A 19,978-nucleotide genomic window follows, 5' to 3' on the forward strand; every position below is an offset into this window, starting at 1 on the left:
TCTATGTATCTTTATTTTCTTTATGATTGTAAATGATAGGTAAAGAAGGTATCTTGTTTACTGCTGAGAGCATCCAGCTGGGGGACAGGCACATAATGAGCATTTAATAAGTTCATCTTAAATTTAATTGAGCCTTACACACTTTGGTACAGAGAAGTCTCCTTCCTTTTAGGCTAGCACTGTGCTATTCCTTTAAAGCTATCTTCTGGGAGACTTCCTTGACAAACAGCATTTCTCTCCATCCAGAACTATATCTGGAAGTGCCCCTAGACTTGTACTAAGCATCTAGAACTGTACCCAGGCATTTCTAATTTTGCCTTTGTGTGGCTGGCCTTGAGTTCTTGTCACTATCCTGTCTGTTCCATCAGAGTGGAACCTTTCTCAAAGCAAGGAATAGGTTCTTGCCTTCCTCTAGATCCAACATTAAGAACAGTGTTGTTCATTCAAAGAGCAACAGGAAAAATATAACCATGGGGCAGGATACCTGACATGACTCCACCTGCTCCTGCTCCATCTGTTCCCATGGAATATGAGGAGGCACTGGAAGCAATGAAATTGATAGAAGCTGTAACCAGCTCTACCTGACTCCAGGGAATCCCTGAAGATGAGACTGGCTCCAGTGTGGGCCAAGAGGCATCTTTCTTCATGCAGAGTTTTATGGTTCACATAGAAGGGCCAGTGTTTTTCTATTGTATTGATATTTGAGGTCTGCCCTGAGAAGGAGGTACTTTCTTACTTGTGGAATTTCTCATGTTCCCAACAGGAAGTAGGTGACTCCAGACCTGCTAGAGGTAGGATTACTTATATATTTACTTGCTTATTTAAGATTCTTCTTTGAGGTACTGGTGCTAAAACTTTGTGAGAGCATCTAAGATATCTCAGTGAGAGAGAATGTACACCCCCAATGAGGAATAAAATGGACTGACACAGGAGGAATTAATAACAGGATAGGGATTGAGTCATCATCACTTTGGAGGGGAAGGTATTAGTAGAAACTGAAAGAGAGGTTTTGGTCAAGAGTTACTTCCTGGAGGAGGATGCTAATGGGGCAATTTGGTAAATAAAAGAGGGATAGATGAGTTGAAAAGGAAATAGGACAGTAATTCTAGGCTACATGGACCTTTAAGAGTAATGAAGGAATGAGAGTCTTGTGAGGGATATGTTTTCACATTTGAAAAGAATTTATAAGCCAGGTTTGTATTGTCTATTGTGCCATGGAGCAAAATTTCTGAATCAGGAAGGGATGAGATATGATTCTCACAGCCACCTAGAGAATAGACAGAAGTATGTGGACAGATAGACTCTTTCTGGGAGACAGTTGTAGCAACTGCTACAGTCATGTAGATCCTGCTCTTCTAATGTGGTCCATGAACCAACAGCATGGGTGTCACCTGGGAGCTTGCTAGAAATGCAGCATCTTAGGCCCCAACCCAGACCTACTGAATCAGAAGCTGCATTTTCAAAAGGCTCCCAAGTGATTTATATGCTCATTTACGTTTGAAAAGCACTGGCCCAAGATGATTGATGATATCTGGGCTCAGATGAGCACTATAGAAGGTCTGACAACTTCAGAATTGGGAGCACAGAGGAGGGTCCTAGGCTGGGGAAATTGAATTTGGGGAAGAGAAAGAAGTGTGGGCCCTGGCTGCCTTCCTGTCTCCAGGCTTCCCACACCAGTCACTATGGCAGGGTTTGGCATTCTGCCCACTTTGGAACAATGCCTGTTGTGCCCTCGCGGGAGTCTATTTGGTCTTCAGGGGCTCTCCTGGGGCAAACATTGCATGAATCGGGACTGCTGCCCATTCTCTTACCCCTTCTTCATATGATGGCCTGAAAGGGACTGGGGTGGTCATTTTAGTCATGCCCACCTCAGGTTTGTGCTGAGGAGACTATGGAGGTTGTAGGGATGAAATAGGAGTTCTTCACTACCTGTCCTGGAAATTAATATACTTTCATCTTTCAAAAGCTTTAAGGAGACATCAGATGACTGCATGAGGAATTATATCCTGGTAGGGACAAAAGTAATGCTTTTTAAGGGATTTTTTTATTATTCTTAGTGAATTAATAATAAGGTACATGAGACCTATAATTCCAGAGACGTAATGAGAGGCAATGGAACAATGTTACCAAGTGGGCATTTGAGAATTTTCCTAGGCTTTTAAGGGCTTGTTTACTTTATCTCTAATCAGAATGCGTGATTAAAGACAGGCCAATATTGAAGGAAAACAGATTGAGATTGAATATAAGGAAGAATATTCTGAGATTAGCAAGGTGAGGGTGCAGGCTATCTGGCCATATGCATGGCTGTCTCACTTGGGTTTGGAATGTTTCAGATGAGCTCCTGCCCAGAAACAGCAAAATGTACAAAATGAACTCTCAAAATACTTTTTTTTTTATCCCAAGAAATCTCCAGTCAACTTGTCAAGTGAAAGAGTGGGGTGGATGTGTGGTATATATAAAGTGGTAAGGAATGGGGATAATGAATGACAAAAGAGAAAGAACATTAGTGCATTGAAATCTGTCAAAAATTGTGATCAGGTTTTAGATTTAGGAGAATAAGTTGCATGTTAGGGCTCAAATAAGAGTTTTAGGTTTCCACATTCTTCCTCTCACCATGTATTTGTATTACCTCATTGATGAGATTTTAAAACCTCCTAAGGGAATCAGAACATCTGTTATGTATTACTTCTTTATATCTCCAGAACCCACAGAGTGATGATGATAATAGCTACTATTACTGAGTAGTCTACCCAAGCACTTTGCATAATCACCTATTTGATACAAAATCTGTAGGAGTTGAGTATTACTATGTTCACTTTACAAAAGATGAAACTAAAGCTAAGGAGGTGCAAAGTACAGTGAAGTAATTTGTGCAAAATGAGTAATGAAGCTAGGACTTGTACCAAGCTTGAGCAAAGCTCCTGCTGCTAACCCTTGAGCTATACTGTGCATGGAGTAGTAGCTCAGTAAGGGGTAGGTGATACTGAGACCTGATGGCATAGAGGCAATTAAAATACAGGGGATAATTCCAAATAATGAATAATGAAAAATCAATTTCTATTTGTGGCATGTAGTCAGAGACACACTTCGTGACACATGCAGCTCATACCCAGATACTCTCTCCTTCACCTTCACTGTGCACCACCCTGCAGTCAGGAACTTGGAAAGGGCAAGAGGCTATCTAGTATATTGATAATTGAAAGTCCTGTGTGTGTGCCAGGTATATGGACATATGTTATTGAATTTGAGCGGGAATAAGCACCAAGGAACGGGGTACATTTTTCTCGGTAGGCCTAGTATGTTTAGCTATAGTATGTGTGCCTCTGTGTGGTGTGCATGTGTGTGTGCACATGTGCACAATTCCTGAAGGAGTTCAACCAGCTATAAGGAACTAGCTGCCTTCCCTCCTGTTGCTTCCAAGTCTGGCTTGGAAGGTTCAGGAACTGAAAGCGCAATGTGCGCAAGGAACGAGAGAAGAGACAGACACAAACTACTGTGGGGATCAGGGGACCAATGCAAAGCCTTCAAAAGTTCCAAGCTCATAGAGGCTGCTGCTTTTATTAGGTGCATTGATGAACACTGCGTGTTGAAAGAGAGATCTCTACATTAGATAAGTCGGGTAATACAAAGAGGCAGGCTGGAAATAACTTCTAACAAACATCCCTCCCACAGAGAGTGCATAAGGAAGTTTCAAGAATGATGAACAGTCCAGTCTGGTGTTCCAGTTGGTTGCATCCTGCGTTCAGGATTTACTTTTCTTTCCTAGGTACAAACCTCTCTTTTTCAGGCCATGGGGTGCATTTCTCGGGATTACATATTAAAAGCCTCTTTTCTTGGATCTATTTATGATACAGTAGGCCTGTTTCCCACACCTTCCCTGGCCCTGGTTTGTGTGTTTGTACCAAATCCTGATAGTAACATTTCATCTACTTTCAAGGGAACCTCAATGAGTTTCCGGGAAGTTTATGGCTAAGATTCTGGGCTGCTTTGGAGCCCCTATACGTCAGCTACTATCTGGAGAGGTTTGCAGAGAAAGAGAAACAGCAGCCACAAGTCAATCCCCTCTTGACTTTTCTTTCTAGCCTAATACACAGTCGTCCTTGAATGTTCACCACGCATGTAACCACTTCTCCTTTCCTAGAACCCCCTCATATAAGGTACTAAGAGAAGTTATTTTATTTACATCTTTGCTTCCAAGTGAGACTATTTCAGCCATCCCAAAAAGAGGAGAATTAAAAATTATATTAATTAAGGAACCTAGAGTTGAGATTGTGAGAAATTGGTCACTTGTGAAACTAAATGCATAGAAAGCAATGAGCTTTGGCAGAAGCAAGGATGGTAAAAGGAGTTGAATGTCTCTGTTACTTCTTTAGAAAACCTGAAGCCAAGCTCCTGGAAGCAGGAGACAGGATGACCTATATACATGGTTTGAAGGCAAATACAGCACAGGAACCACCCCTCCTCCACCTTCCAATGCCAGTGCTGGGGAGACTGTTTTATGAGGGATTTCTATAACAAACTTTACTTTACCTCTGACGTTTCACAGCATTTCTTGTCCAGAGAAAGTGGAAATATAGATATATATTGGTACATTGTCTCTACAGATCGGATAGAGGAAAGTTGACTATGGAGATGGAAGAAGGAGAGGTTTCTCCCTTTTACTCTCTCATGATGGACAGTTCAACATCAAATAATGCCCAAAGTCAAGAAGTCCTTCCCAGTTAGCTACATCTTTTCCTTTGGAGTTCCATCCTTTCAATCTCTGACTACTGAAACCCTACACAATCATCATAGTCCAATTTAAATGGTACTTCTTGTATACACCTTTCTGGATAATTCCACATCAGAAGCAATTTATTCCCTTTGATCTTCTTTAGCCCTTTGTGTCAATCTACCATGGCTGTCTCCACACACTGTCTTCAGTTGTAGTCACTCTGTGTCTGTCTTCCCCATGTCCTTTACTCAACTGTAAGCTTTTGGAGTGGGGAGACTGTGCACTGTATATTTTTATATTCTCTCCAAAGGGCTTAACACAGAGCTAAAGAATTGTTAAATAACTTTCATGTGTGGTATATAGTTGTAGGAAGAGAGGCTATGGGTAGAGATGTAGAAATAGAGGCTCATGAATATTAAGGATATTGTTAATATAGGTCTGGACATGATACTTTCAGGTATAGATCAAATTACAAGGAAATTTTTATTCATCCGGTGGATTTATTCCCATATATTTAATCATCATTCTATTATTCAAATATAGAACTTTTCATACTGGGAAATAGACAATAAGAAAAAAAAAGAGTTCAAATAATTACAGAGTATGATGAGCACCAGAAGGAAATAAACAGAGTCTTGTGATAAAGAATGACAGGGAATTTTCTTTAGATAGGGAGGATAGGAAAGGCTTTTATGGTCACTGTCATATATTTACCCTACTATGATTATGACTTAATTCAATTTCTAATATGAAGAGCAATAATAATAAAATCAGTAACAGAATGAGGAAAACAGCCTTCCCATCAGGGGGCATGTTTGTCAACCCAACCTTAGGTTTGGTTCTATCTTTGGTCCAAGTTCCTAACCTCCCCACTGGCTTGGGAAGAGGATAAATCAGGGCCCTCCCTTGCCCCAGAACAGACCCTGCCCCTTCTTCTCCAGCTTAGGATTCAAGAAACAAAGCAGGAGTTAAAAGCTTTAATCTTGCTAGAGACTTGGAGACAGATCAAGGCAGAGGCCTCTGAAGTAAAGCCCCAGGATATGAGGAGCTGGGGAAGAGATGGAGACAGAAGTTCACAGAGAGACTAACTGCTGTCACAGAGACTCCCTCTCACCTCCCACTTCAGTCTCAGTTGGCTCTGGGCTCTATATTTCCTGGGGGAGCTGCTCAGGGTTTGGGGCTTTTGTAGGGGAGATATCCCCTGAGTGACTTTAGAGCCCCCCACCCGCCATCCGCATCATTCTTGGATCCCTGCTCTAAAGCTGAAGACAACCCAAGCTGTGAGGAGCAGGCAGTCTGCCAGTATCCCAGCTGCCTCAGCCAGCTCTGTCATTACCAGGGCCTTCTTTTGACTACTTTCCTGCCTCCTTCTTCTAGCACAAGTTGGTAGCATTAGTTTTCGTCTCTTGCAGAGCAAGGGTCACATTAGAAAAGGCTTGGGAGAGTGTAACAGGAATCTAAGACTGGTAACTGGAACTATTACACCCATAACCCTTTCCTGAGCCCTGCCTCCTGTTGGTATAACATGTTTTGGTCCATAGTTCAAGGCAAATGGTTCACCTTCTCACAAGGGCCTTGGCCTCGGTGGAGTTGGGACAATGTTCTACACATTCACTCCCTCTACTCTTGCTTCTTCAGTCTTTTGATTCTCTGCCTGCAACCTCCCCCTCTCTCCCTTCCTCCCTCCTTGTCACTCCTCTCCACCTCATGCCTGCTCAGCTCTTCCTGCCTTCTATCTGTGTCATACTGCTTCTCTTTTTCCTCTCAACCTTCTTCATCTATAATTCCAATTTTGAAAAGATGGGGAAATGAGTTTTAAGGGCAGTATCTGTGAGTGTGCCTTGGACACAGCAAGAGGCATGGTGGTCAGACATCAGGAAAAACCTGATAGGCACTAACAAAGTGTCCTAAGTGCCTCCTGACCCATCTTCCCTATTAGATGGGGCTGAGGTGCAAAGCACAGATTTAAATAAAATTGGTTAGGGATCCCTGGGTGGCTCAGCGGTTTGGCGCCTGCCTTTGGCCCAGGGCGCGATCCTGGAGTCCTGGGATCGAGTCCCGCATCGGGCTCCCGGCATGGAGCCTGCTTCTCCCTCTCCCTGTGTCTCTGCCTCTCTCTCTCTCTCTGTATGTGTGTGTGTGTGTCTATCATGAATAAATAAATAAATCTTTAAGAAAATAAAAATAAAATAAAATAAAATTGGTTAGGTTAAGGGTCAAGAAGCCCTCTTTGCCTGATGTCTAGCCTTAACAATATCCTAAGTATGAGAAATCACTGGCAAGTGGGAGAAGATCCATCTGGGGACTGGGTGTCCTCAAGTTCATCCTCTCTTCAGTCATAAGAAAAGTGGAGCCGTCCACTACTTCCACAAGTTCACAGTTAACCTCATGAGTTAACTTGGCTTTTAAGAAGCAATTTTATTATACCAGCCACATAGAACTATAGAACTGTTAAAGGTGATAGTTAAATTAATGATTACCTAGGAGTCCAACTTATTGTTATGTTGTTCAAGAAATCATATGTCCCTAGGCTCCCATTATTATCCCAACTGAGTGACAAGCATGAAGATTGTGTACACGTGAGCTATTGTAGCAATTTCTCTGAAATTTACCTCAGGTTGTCCAGCTTAGGCAAACAGCAAATGTTCAAAAACAGTTCATTGGAACTACAATTTAACATCCACGAAGGTGTTACTGAAGCATAATTTTTCTCTCTAAAATCATCCTCATTTCCAAAGAGAGCCAAATTCAGACTACCTCGTTTGAAAAATAGGTCCAGTTTTAACAAAGCTGGCCTAATTATTTACATAAGCTCAGCAAGAATCGTGATTGACCTTATAAATTCTTTCAAACCTGCTTTGCTGGAACCCTTCAGAAGGAATCTCTAGATTGAACCTCTTAAGGCTAGAAGCCAAGCCTGCCATCAGACTTAACTGCAATACTTGTAGATTTGGGTGAATTCCCCTTCCCCAGGTCCCCCCAATATCCTGAGGTTTCCTATACCTGCCAGCAAGTGACATTCTTTCCTCACCTCATAAGACTTCTGGGAACTGTGTAAGCCAACATTTCCAAGGGGCTTTATTGACTCTAAAAAATAACCTTAGCCCCTTAAAGCTATCTGGTCCTATCTGAATCTATGTATGTCTCTCTCAAACATGACATTCCAGTCAAATCCTTGGTAAAGTAACCAGTGTTTCCAATGGTGTCCTTTTACAAGAACAAATTCTTATTGAACTTCTGCAAACAACTGTAATTGTCATAAAAGTAAGAATACTCACAAGAGTTTCTGAACTCTGGAGGGTTCAGGTGGAGAGAAATGTTAAAGGTTTCAATTTGTTCACAAAGGAATATTTTATCATGTTTCTGTACGCCATAGATATCTTAAGAGAAAGTCTCTTTAAATCTGACAGAGCCCGCATAGAAAACTGGCAATGTTTCAGAGTCACAAAAATCATAAGCATCTTCCTCAATTCATTCATCCCCATGTTACTAATTCTTGTTCTGTTTGAATGCAGCTTTTGCATTAGTTGCAGAAAACTTTACCTGGTTTAGTTTTATGATTTTAAAGATATAAAAAATTCTGTATTTGTCAAAAGTCCTTTCCGTGAATCTCCTTCAAGAGGAAATTCATTTTGCAAAAGTGTTAGAATAATAAATGTAAGAAACAGAAGACTCAAAAATGGACATGATCCAAGATCTGATGACAGTTCACTATAATGCAGTTGATGAGGAAATCTGGTTATTTCCGTGACATTCAACATTTCATAATTAGAATGTCAAGCGAGGACAGCCCCAGTGGCGCAACAGTTTAGCGCCGCCTGCAGCCTGGGGTGTGATTCTGGAGGCCTCGGGATCGAGTCCCACGTCGGGCTCCCTGCATGGGGCCTGCTTCTCCCTCTGCCTGTGTCTCTGCCTCTCTCTCTCTGTGTGTGTGTCAATGAATAAATAAATAAAATCTTTTAAAAAATAGAATGTCAAGTGATAAACCTATACCAGGACATACCAAAATCCAATTTCAGTTGCCCATTGCTCCAAAGCCAATACTCAAGAGAGAAATTTCGATCGGAAAGGAGTATGAGCTTTATTCAGGAGCCTGGCCACCTGGGAAGAAGGGGGACTCTTGCCCAAAGGCCAACTCTGAGTTTTCTGTCTGACCCTTGGGTTATTAAAGGAGCTGAGGGCAGTTAATCAGTAAAGGGAATACAGTGGTCCATAACATTTATTGATTACATGCACTTGATGGTATCAGCTACAAATATTATCTCAGCACTGGGAGGTTGTACAGGGGGGTCTGGTTCTCAGGTGCATGTGAGGCTGGCAGGTGGGGGTGTTATGCAACTGTCTCTGGGTTCTTTTTCATGAGTGCAAAAGGGCTCTGCTGTTTTCTGGGAGAGGATGTATGATCTACAAGGATACAGAGAAAGGTTAGTTAATCAATCATGGGGGCTCAGGATGCTGGCTAAAGCTTGAAGAATAGGAGGATGATTGTCTCTGACAGGGCTCCACCCGCGGTAGTTAGCACTTCATGTCCTTTTGATGCAAGGGCTCAGTGCTCCATTGTGAACACTTGGGCCGTGGTCAGCTATATTAAACGTTACTATGGAAAACTCAAACTGCAAATAGGTAAGAGACATGATGGACCAGGAAGGGTGGGGGCAGGGTTGAAGCAGAGGATTCATCTGGAGCCAGCCAAGCCAGATTCAAGTTTCCTGAGGTGTGCACAACTGAAGGCCTGAGGCTGAAGGAGGCTGGGTTTCTGTTTCAGCGACAGTAGGACCAGAAGAGTGTTGGGGAGACACTCACCACAGGGGCTGGGTAATGGAATGGAGTAGATTTCCACAGGTGGACATATTGATGATGGAAAGTTTACCTGTCTTCTAACCCCCACGAAATTACTAGGTAAATTTTATTAAGTTCTCCCTACAGCTGAAAGAATTGAGGTTCAGAGATGTTATATCAAGTGCCCAGGGTAACACAGCATAATAAAAGGAAGACAGGACTTGAAGTCAGGTCCCTGGCTCCTGAGCTCTTGCTCTTCCCACCTCACCACTGTGCAGAGGTCATTTTTTTGTAATGTGTCTGACTCACTTCAGGCCTGGGGGTGGGGGGTGAGGTGGGGGTGTGGCAGGTAGGTGCTCAAAAGTGTATGTTGTATAAAAAAATGAGTTATCTCTGCAGGTTGTACTTCCATAGCGTGGGCCACAGTCCTAGAGACTCAGGAGGCAGGGAGGGGAGAGAGCAGAGGAGCTCCAGTGTGGGCCTAGAAACATGAAATAGGTGTTCTGTGGGTTTCCCTGCTTTCCCCTGGACTTTCTACCCTCTAGACTCTAGAGGTCTGGGCTCTGGGTCCTCAGAAGGAAGGAATAGAGTGGTATGTGTGCACAGGTGTGTTTGATGAGTGTATGAGAGTACGTAAATCTGGGTGTGCAGGACTGCATGTAAATGTGAGAGTTTGTGAGGGTGTGTCTTTGTGTTGCACACATGTGAGAATGTTTGTGACATATGGGTGTGTATATGTCTGTATTTTGAGGGTATGTGTCTGTGTGTATATATGAGTGTGAGCATCTGTGTGTATCTGCCTGTGTGCATGTATGTGCTGTCACAGGGGAGCCTGAAGATTCAGAACTGAAGATGTCTTTGATTTGATTTGTGCCCATTTCCCCCAGGTTTGAGGCTATGATAGGGTGGGGGGAGGGGGAGCCAGAAGAGGGAGGCTGTGAGTCCTGGGGGTGGGGGATGGGAGCCTGAGCAGGGGGTGCCTCTGCCCTGCCAGGCACAGGGGGAGGGCATCAGGGTCCCAGGTCTGAGGCTGGGTGCAGACTGGGGCCTGAGTCCTGCACTCAGGGCTGCATAGGAAGGGCTCAGAGGCCCAGCTCTGACCAGGGAGGGCCATAAAGAGAGGGGGCCAGGGTGAGAAGGAGGCCAGAAAGTGGGGGTCCAGGCCTGCTCTCTCCCTGCCCCTACAGCCAGGATCTGGGGATGAGGGCACCGGGCTGCAAGTCCTAACTCTAGGCTCCCCTCATTTAGCCTGAGGGCCTCAGGGTCCCCAGAAGGCCTCATGTGCCACCTTCTGAGGCTGCGATGACCTGAATCACAGTGAAGATTTCTGTCTCTAGTCAGAACTTCCCAGACAGGTCCAGAGCAAGTCCTTATTTCCTGAAGCTTCCGTCAAGCCATGTATGCATCCTAACTGAATTTCACACAAGCTGAGGCTGTCAGACCTCTTATGCTGGAAAGTTCTTATTGAGTCTAACTCATATCCTCTTTTTGCACATTATTCCCTATAAGTCCAGGCTGAGTTTGTGAAATTGGAGCCCAGCTCCCCCACCTCCCAAGCACTGGAGTAGTTTCTTCTGGATAGGGAAGTGGGTCAGAGTGTAGGGACTCTGACAGGATGTGGGGTAAAGCCTGGCGGGTCACAGGTGGGTCAGACCTTTCCTGGGCAGGAGGGTGGTGATCAGCAGGGCAGATCCAGAGCAGGGAGCTCAGAGACCTCCAGCTTTCCCTCTGTTTCCCGTGTCTCCACAGCCAGTGCCAGGGAACAACACAGAGGCTGTGGTGGGAGGGACCGGATTAGAGCAGGGAAAGTGCTTCCCTGTGTGCAGCTTCCAGGAGCCCCTGGACACACAGGGCACAGAGCAAATGAGGGATGGAGAGAAGCTCCTCTGGCAGCTCAGGAGGCAGGAGCAGAGGGCAGGGCTGGGGGAGTCTGAGGAGCAGAGGGTGTGGGTGCCGAGGCCGGGTGTGCACAGCAGGCGTGTGCGGCCCGCGGGTCTGTGCTGCGGGGTTCACAGTCCTTGTGCCCAGTTCTGTGTGTGAGCAGGTATCACCCGGGGCAGGGGTGGCTGTGACATCAGGTTATGGAAGCCCAGGGCTGCGAGCTGCCTTCCCACTGGGCCTACAGGGTGTGCTTTGCTTTTAGGAGCAGCTGTGGGCGCCCAGGGAAGACCCCTGGGTTGGGAATGGAGCCCGCGTGGGCTCCAGGGCTGGCTCTAGTGACCAGCGGGGCCCCTGGAGGCATCACCTCTGGGAGCTGCGCTGCCACCTGCTGTCCAAGCATAAAGGAAAAGCCAGGTGGCCCTTGTGTGCCAGCAGCCCCAGGGCTGGGGCCAGGAAGGGAAGGGGCTGCCGCGGGGGTCAGGGACGCCGGTGGGGAGGGCGGCAGGAGGGCTTCCCTGAACTCGGAACTGCCTGGGTTCTCGCTGGAGCCCCGACTCCCCAGGCTGGGCGGCCCCCCCTCTCTCAGCGCCCAGGGCCCAGGGCGGGCTGTGCGGGGAGCGCCCTTCTCTGCCGCCCTCTGGTGGCCGCGGAGCGCGTCGCAGGCCGCTGCGGAGAAGGTTCCGATCGCGCCCCCAGGGTCTCGTCCCTCGCCCCCTGGTGGAAGTTCCGTGTATGAGAAGAAGCCTTCTGTGATCCTCCAACCTCCTTTCCCCCTGGCTTCTGGAAGCACTCACCACCTCCTTAAGGCTGCGATAGCCTTCCTGAGATTTAATCCTGTTTGCCCTTGCCTGAGGTTTGCTCTTGGGGATGTGTGGTGGAGACAAGGGGCTGAAATAAAGATATTGAGCAGAGAGAGCAATTTGTCTTCCTCCTTGGGTCCCATCTGCAATTTTAGCTTCCAAGAGTCTTTAGGAAGTTTCAAAGAAAGATGGCAGGGCTAGTGACATTCCTGGAGAACATGGGTCTGGAGCCGACCAGGCATGATGAGTCTGGGATTCTGTGCATTTGCCCCTGAGCTCAGCCCATCAGCCTCAGCAAGGAGGTGGATGGGCAGGAGCCAGGAGGCTGGAGACAGGGATACTGGAGGAGATGGCAGATGGACAGATGCTGACAGGACTCCTTATCTCTAGCTCTGGGATCCGCTCTTTGGGGATCACCTTTACAATGTGCAGTGCAGCTATCCACATACTTACCAGAGGCACATTTTTGTCCTTTAGGGTGGATCTAATTTTGGAAAATTGCCAAGGTTTTCCTGAGGCTGCTGAGGACCCAAGAGGGAAGGTGTCCTGCACCCCAGAAGCTCCCTGAGAGCTGGGAAGAGCAGGCTGACAGCCAGAGAAGAGGCACAGGGCTCTAGGTACTCCTTCAGCAACTATGTGTGAGTGGAGGGAGTCAAGGACAACTGGACCAGGAAGACACAGAGGTCTAGAAGGTTTCCAAGGAGACAAGGAGATTGATACTCAGTAGCAAGGAGCAGGAACATGGAGAAAAGAGGATCAGAGAAGTCAGAGCTCTCAGAAAGTGCATGACCTTGGGGGAGGGAATGTGAGCCTTGGAAAGAGATGAGTAGGAAATATGTGTGTGTGTGTGTGTGTGTGTGTGTGTGTGTGTGTGTCTCCTTCTAGTATTTACCAACCCTAGCTCTAAGGAAATCCTTTCCAAATCTATCCTAAATTGCTTTTGCTGTAACTAAGCCCATCTCTCTAGTGGAGGTAGTTTCTAAAGTCTGGGATCTAGTTCAGTGTGTCCCATCAGATGTATGTCCATGGGGAAGGTGGTGGGTAAAGGGTAGAACTTAGAGAAGAAATGTGATTACCCAGTTCCTGGCTTTAATTACATGGAAGCACTGGCCATTCAGAACTTTATTATACTTCTAACTGTTCATTGGGTTTTGGATGGATCTGGTGGATTTACTCCCAGGTCTTTCTGCAGGACTTCTCTGGAAGGTTCCCTCTGCACCCTCCCTCCTGCTGCTACAGAGACTCCCTGGGCTCCAGCTGTAACCACACAGCTGGCCTCTGGGACCTTCACATGTGGCTGACAGAGCCGGGGGCGGGGAGAACAGTTCTCCTTTAGGTTGCTTGGGTTAATGTTCTCAGGGTCTCCCCTGGCCCTGAGGGGAGCTGGTCTCTGCAGAGCCCCAAGTAAGCCTGAGGGAAGAGGCGGGGGCCAGCTTGCTGTGCTGTCTTAGGTCTTCACATACTTGTCTGGGTGCTTCATCCCTGGTCCCTTATAACCTAGATTCAAGAGTGTACATTGGCCTCAAGGTCTCTATTCTCTGCCTCAGTTTCTCTTAAGCAGGTTTCATATGTGTATTACGGGGGACCTTTTAGTGAGGAGCTGCTTGAAAGCATGGATGGTGACTGCTCAGAGGTTGTCTACACTGAATCCAAAATAATGGACAGCAGTAGGTTATTTTGCTCCCACTGTGCAGGGGGCTTCCTTAGCTCTCAATGCAGACAGCCCCAGGCCTTCCCTCCCCTCCCTCTCCTCCATGGGATTCCTAACCAGGCTGTCCCACACCTTCACCAGAGCTGGTCAGCCTCCCTTGCCTGCCTGCCTCAGTTTCTCTTTCTCCTTATCCCCCACACCCCAGCACTGGGTGTGCCAGGCCGCATGAACTCAGACATTAGGGCTGAGCTCAGGCCTCCTTTGATGGAGGCATTCTGGGGGGGGAGGGCAGGGGAGGCCTGTCCATATCCACGTAGGGCTCCTGGAACCCCCAGGTGGGCACAGGAGGGAGCCTGGGGCAGCCCTGGCAGCAGCCTGGCCCTGTCAGCTCTCTGGGCCCATCCAGTAGCAGCAGGTCCTGAGAGGGGCCCGGGCTCAGCAGGAGCCAGGAGGGAGGGCAGAGGCTCCTGGAGCCACTCTGCAGCCCCCTCCCTGGCCTGGCTCCCCCTCCTGCTGCACACCTGCCTCCTTCTCTCTCCCTGTCTGCTCCCTCACCTCCTCCCTGCAGCCCTGGCTTCTTCCTTCCATCTTGGCCTCCTTCACCTTCACCTCTGTCAGCAGATATGTCTGTCTCAGGGCCTGTCTGTCTGACTCCAGATGTTCTGTGGTCTGAGGTTTCCCAGGACTGGGTCTGCCCTCAGCTCCTCCCTCTGGCTGTCCCCCTGCCTGTGTCCCTCCCTCAGGGTCTGGGGGTCTCTCTTCCCCTCACATCTGTGTGAGTCTCACCCTGGGAGCCTGTCAGTGTCTCCCCCTGCATGTCCTGCTGTCTGTCTCCTGTGCTGCCTCCTTCATTCCTGGTCCCTCTCTGCCTTCCCTTCCATCTCTCTTCCTTGCTTCTCTTATCTCTGTCTCTTTTGGCCTCTTCTCCTGTCTCTGTCCCACACCATTGCCTCCTCTCCTCTTCCTTCCTCCCACTCCTCTAGGTTCAGACATTTCATGTGACATCAGCTAGGGGAGAGGATTCTAACTGCCAGTTTCTGTACTCCTCCAGGAGACCCTTATGCCACAACCTTGCATCCTTTCCATTCCCTCAGCTCAGAACCAGTTGTCTTCCTTACCTGGTGATAGTCTAGGGCCCTGGCCTGTCCCCAGCCTCCCACCCTCTCCCCAGCAGACAGTAAGTAGCACAGGGAGAAGGGGAAGGGATTGCTCTGGGGACCAGATGCAGGACACAGACCCTCCCCTGCACCTGCCCTTCTTTCCCTCAAGCAGAGTCACATCTGGAACAATCCCAGCTTGAGGCAGGGAAGACCGCCTAGGACCCTGGGAACAGGCACAGATCACACACCCAGCTGCCCCTCCCCTACTGTCCTGTCATCACAGCCCTCCTGCCAATCCTGCCAGGCCCCTTTGCCTCTAGGAATCCTGGCTCTGTGGTCTGGGCTGGGCCAATCCTGGCTCTGTGGTCAGGGCCCCTGGTCCCTGCATCCTGGAGATGTGTTAGGGTGGGGGCAGTGGAATCTGTAGGTTTTCCTCAGGTGGAGGTTCTTCCTGAGATCTGAGATCTGGGGAACTTCTTTTTGTTCCAAGATCAATGCTATCTCTTTGTATAGTTAATAAAGATTCTGTCTTTTTAGGGATCTACTGCTACCCTTCTCTCCCCTTCCTCTGCTTCCACCCCAGTCTTAAAGCACACAATTTAGGGTTTAGTAGAATCTCAACCACAGTATCAAGTAGAGGCAGTGGTGCCCCCTTTCCTTGAGACCCATGGCTTCTTGGGCCCATCACATGTGCATTCAGCTCTGGGTGTCTAAGTAGAAACTACCTTCTCCATCTCTGAGAAGTCTTTCCTCTCTTTCAAAATTAATGTTCCAGAAAGGAGCAGGCACCTTCTTTTGGTCACTGTTTCAGGGTCTTGAGAGCCCTACATTTGAATATCTAGAGCAGGATGTTCTCTAGGCAGGGATTATATCTCTTTCATTATTTCCACTAGCACAATGTTCAATGCATATTTAGTTAGGGTATGCTCCGAACGCTGAATGACTGTCTCAGGAAATCCATCCTGGTGAAGTTTAAGATCTCTTTTGGTTTCATTCCTGGAGTGATAGGAAACATGGGTGAGGAGGCTGGGATGGATGGTACTGGTAGAGAAACCTGTCTGAGATTCTCGGAGGGGCAACTGGGGTGAGGAGGATTCTCCTGTCCTTGTTTACAGGACTGCTAAGTGGGCTCTTCAGCTGGATCTGGGACTGGCCTCCCAATCTCCACAGGCTGGGCTCTACCTGGCTCCCTATTTTCTCCTTCTGCCAACGAGGACCTCCTCCATACCCAGGACTCTGGCAAAGCTTGTTTACTCCGAAGATCACATCTTAAATCCAATGTCTCCAGGAAATCCCCATTTAAACCTTCAGTCCACCTCCTCACCCAGCAGGGGCCCACTCGTCTTCCATTCCCACTTCTAGCCTTCCTCCAGGATTCCAACTAAGACACTTCCTTCACCCTTTTCTACCCTTCCCTTGTACCTGCCTCCCAATGTCCCAAACTTCTGAAGATTCTGTCTTGCCAGGGCCCTGCCTTCTAAGGGCCCCGCCTCCCAAAGGGCTCCGCCTCTCAAAGGGCTGGCCTTTGAAGAGCCCCAATTACTTGAGTGCCCAGCTAAGCTTCAGTCCAAGTCCAACACTCTTTGCAAGCTCCCTACCTATCCCTAACTTTCTTCTTAAGTCTTTCTCCTCTGAGACAAGAAAAGCCCATGGGTAAGTCATTTCTTGTGTTTATAGAGTTGGCAAGAACTAAGACAGAGCCGGAGAGGAAAAAGGCTTGGCTGCTACTTGGTGAAGCCCTTGGGGTTTGAGCAGATGGTATTACTTAGAACCAGAGCTAGACTTTAGATTGGGGGGATGCAGAGCAGAAGCCTTGTGAATGAATTTAGGAAGGGCAGATAAACTTATCTGTGGGAGTTAGAGTGATTTGGAGGCCTACACTCCGTTCTCCTCCAGACCAGAAAAGTTCTCAACTCTGCTGGTGAAAATATGATTTAGGGGAGGTTATTCCTTGGTTCTTCTCCTCCAGTATCCTCCCACCTGTTTTCCCTGCCCTCCTTCCTGGCCTTTCCTTTATGACCTGGTGGACAGTTTGCTTTCTTCATCTCTGTCTCTCCCACAGGGCCCAGCACACAGTGTGCTTAGACATGTTCTTTGAAGGAATGAGGGTTCCCCCACCTGGCTCTGCTGCCTCCTTCATGTTTTGCCCCACTGTCTCACTGGAGATTCTGAGTTTCTGTATCATAACTTCTTAGGGAGGACATCGTTGTAGACTTTGCCAAACAGCAGATCCAGTTTAATAAGATGGTCCCCCATCACCAGAAAGGAATTTGAGGTCATCTTCCTCCATGCTTAAGGAGCTAGCTATCTACTTTTACAGCTGCAAAGCTATTGCATATCTTTATTATCTAATTTAAAATACTTGTGTTGGGGATTGATTTTTAGGCCAGGTCAGGCTGTAAGAGGAAGATTACCAAGTTCCCCTAGGGTGTGGCTGCCTAGTGGTCTTTAAAACACTATCTATAAGAAGGCTTCTCAAAAAAAAAAAAAAAAAAAAAAAAAAAAGAAGGCTTCTCTGAGGTTACAAGTATATTATAAATGAGCCAGTGCGATAAATAAATAAATGAAAAAAACCCTTGAGTTTTGATGGCTCTGTTCTTTCTCTTATAATCTATCAATTTTATGTATATAATAGGCATATGTATTGATCTAGAAAGTCTTGGAAGAGAAGCTGGAAATAGGACTGGCTTCCTGGGTCTTCTAGAAGCAGTTTGCTGTTACCACAAAACGTATTTGCAACTCTTTAAATTCAAAGGTCCTTAGGGTCTTAAACTGTTCTTCCCCCACCCTTCTTCCCACTGCCATGTACACTATGGGCAGTATCCCAAAACCAGAAGCCCACACAACACTTATCCATATACAACACCTGTTTTGTTGATCAGATGTGGCAAATGTTGATGTCTAGGTTGTCTTTCTCTTGCCCTCTAGCAGTCATTGGGCAACTTCTCTCCACTATCAATTGATACCTGTTATGTACTTCCAGAAGGCAGATTTGTTTTAACCTAGTTTAAACAAAATCTGTAGAAAGGTCAATTTCCTTCAGCAAGTGTATTCCAAATTGATACATATGATTTATGCATTATGTTCTTTTGGTATATCTTCATCCCCTTTTTATTATCACAGAAATTATAAAGGGGATTAGAAAGATCTAGGGAAGAGGGATAAAGCATCTCCCTGAAAAGGTGGTGGCAGAGGTTATAGATTATGTTGCCTGATCTGGGGTGAGGCAGACAGGTTTTGGTGGAGAAGTCAAATGGATCTATATTTGATTAGGAACTCAGGACTTTCTGGATATTTATTTATTCTGTTTAGTTTACATTTTTATTGTGAATATAGTCTTTTACTAATAAATTTCTGTGTATTTCTCAAAAAAAAAAAAGAACTCAGGACTTTAAGGCACAATACAACTTTCATATGACTCAAATGATCTTGTGACTTTTCTATAATAAAACAAAGCAAAATGAATTTACTTTCCAAGGAAGCAGATGGCAGTGTGTAGCAGCTACCTAGGCCTAGGAGAGGACCAAGTACATTGTGATGAGAGAGGACAGAGAGACAGAGATAGCTGAGTCCCAGAGGACAGAAGGACACATTTAAAGATATTAAAGAAGATAACCAGAGAGATAGTCAGCCTTTCCTAAGCCACACTGTGTGCAGTGTGTTACTGAGCGTATTCATTGGGAGGAGGTACATGGAAGAAGGAGCCATGGATTCTGACCACTCACAACTGCTAGTCTAAACGAGGAGACAGAGTACATTGATGGATGCGACCACTGGATGGATTTCTAGATTCTGTGCTTACAAGGAAAGGAAGGGTTTTAGAGGGAAAAAAAAAAAAACAAAGCTGTTTAAGTAAAAATTCTTAGAGATAGTGGGTATGGATCAGTGCTCATTTTAGATAAAGGCCATCCTACATCATAGTTGTAATTTGGAAAATAAGGTAGGCAGGCAGATGGATTTTCTTCTACTGCTTTATCCTGAGGAGATATATATGTATATATGAGAGAGAGAGAGAGAGAGAGAGAGAGAGAGAGCCAGGCAAGTGGGGGAGAGGGGAGAGGCTGAGGGAAAAAGAGAGAATCTTAAGTTCCATGACTAGTGTGGAGCCTGACTCAGGGCTCCATCTCATGACCCTGAGATTGTGACATGAGCCAAAACCAAGAGTCAGATGCTTAACTAAGCCATCCAGGCACCCATCTCCTGAGGACTTTTCTTAGGTGTTCTGTAGTGACAGGATTCAGGGTTGGGTAGAGTAGAGAATCATATAGGGAAGTAGAGGAGAAACCACTCTTCAGGGCAGCCTGGGTGGCTCAGCGGTTTAGTGCCGCCTTCAGCCCAGGGCCTGATCCTGGAGACCTGGGATCGAGTCCCACATTGGGCTTCCTGCATGGAGCCTGCTTCTCCCTCTGCCTGTGTCTCTGACTCTCTGTCTCTCTCTCTGTGTCTCTCGTGAATAAAAAAATAAAATCTTTAAAAAAAAAAAACCACTCTTCCCTATTGACATCAACGTATCATATCACTTTCTAATTCCTTAACTGCAAACCTTTCCTGGCTTTTTCAAGCTCTCTTTCTGATTCCTGTTTGGAATATCTTATTCTGATTCTTTCTAGTAGTCCGTCTAGTTTCCAAAGACCTCTAAAAGCAGAAGCTCAGGCTTTTCTGATTTGTCAAGTTGATCGTCTTGTTTTGTGTGATAGAAATGTTAAGAATTTCCAAAACTAGAATCTGACTGAAACTAAACCTATTAATGTGTCAAATCATGAACAAGGATCGTTGCATTTAACTCTCTTTCTGCAGTTATCCCAGAGGGACTGAGAAAATCCCACCTTGTTCACAAATGTCCCAGGATGATACTAGATAGTATGGTGTCTACATAGTCTTTAGAGAAGCTCTGGCTATCTGCTTGTTTACCCAAATAATGGTGCAATTTTACTAGTGTAGTGTGTGCATGTTGCTGGGACTCTATAGATATTGTGGGAAGGAAGCAAAATAGTTTTGGTCTCCATCTACATGATTTTAGTCTGTATTTGACTATTTAAATTTGGTCTACATG

At 46.4% G+C, this 19,978-nt stretch overlaps 1 pseudogene; it reads left to right on the top strand.

The window, feature by feature from the left end:
• LOC140617396 (cationic amino acid transporter 3 pseudogene) overlaps positions 1–19,978 on the top strand; it is a 69,080-nt pseudogene that overhangs the window by 27,347 nt on the left and 21,755 nt on the right.

This window comes from Canis lupus, chromosome 25, assembly GCF_048164855.1.
Source record: "Canis lupus baileyi chromosome 25, mCanLup2.hap1, whole genome shotgun sequence".
In the NCBI taxonomy this organism is placed as follows: domain Eukaryota; kingdom Metazoa; phylum Chordata; class Mammalia; order Carnivora; family Canidae; genus Canis; species Canis lupus.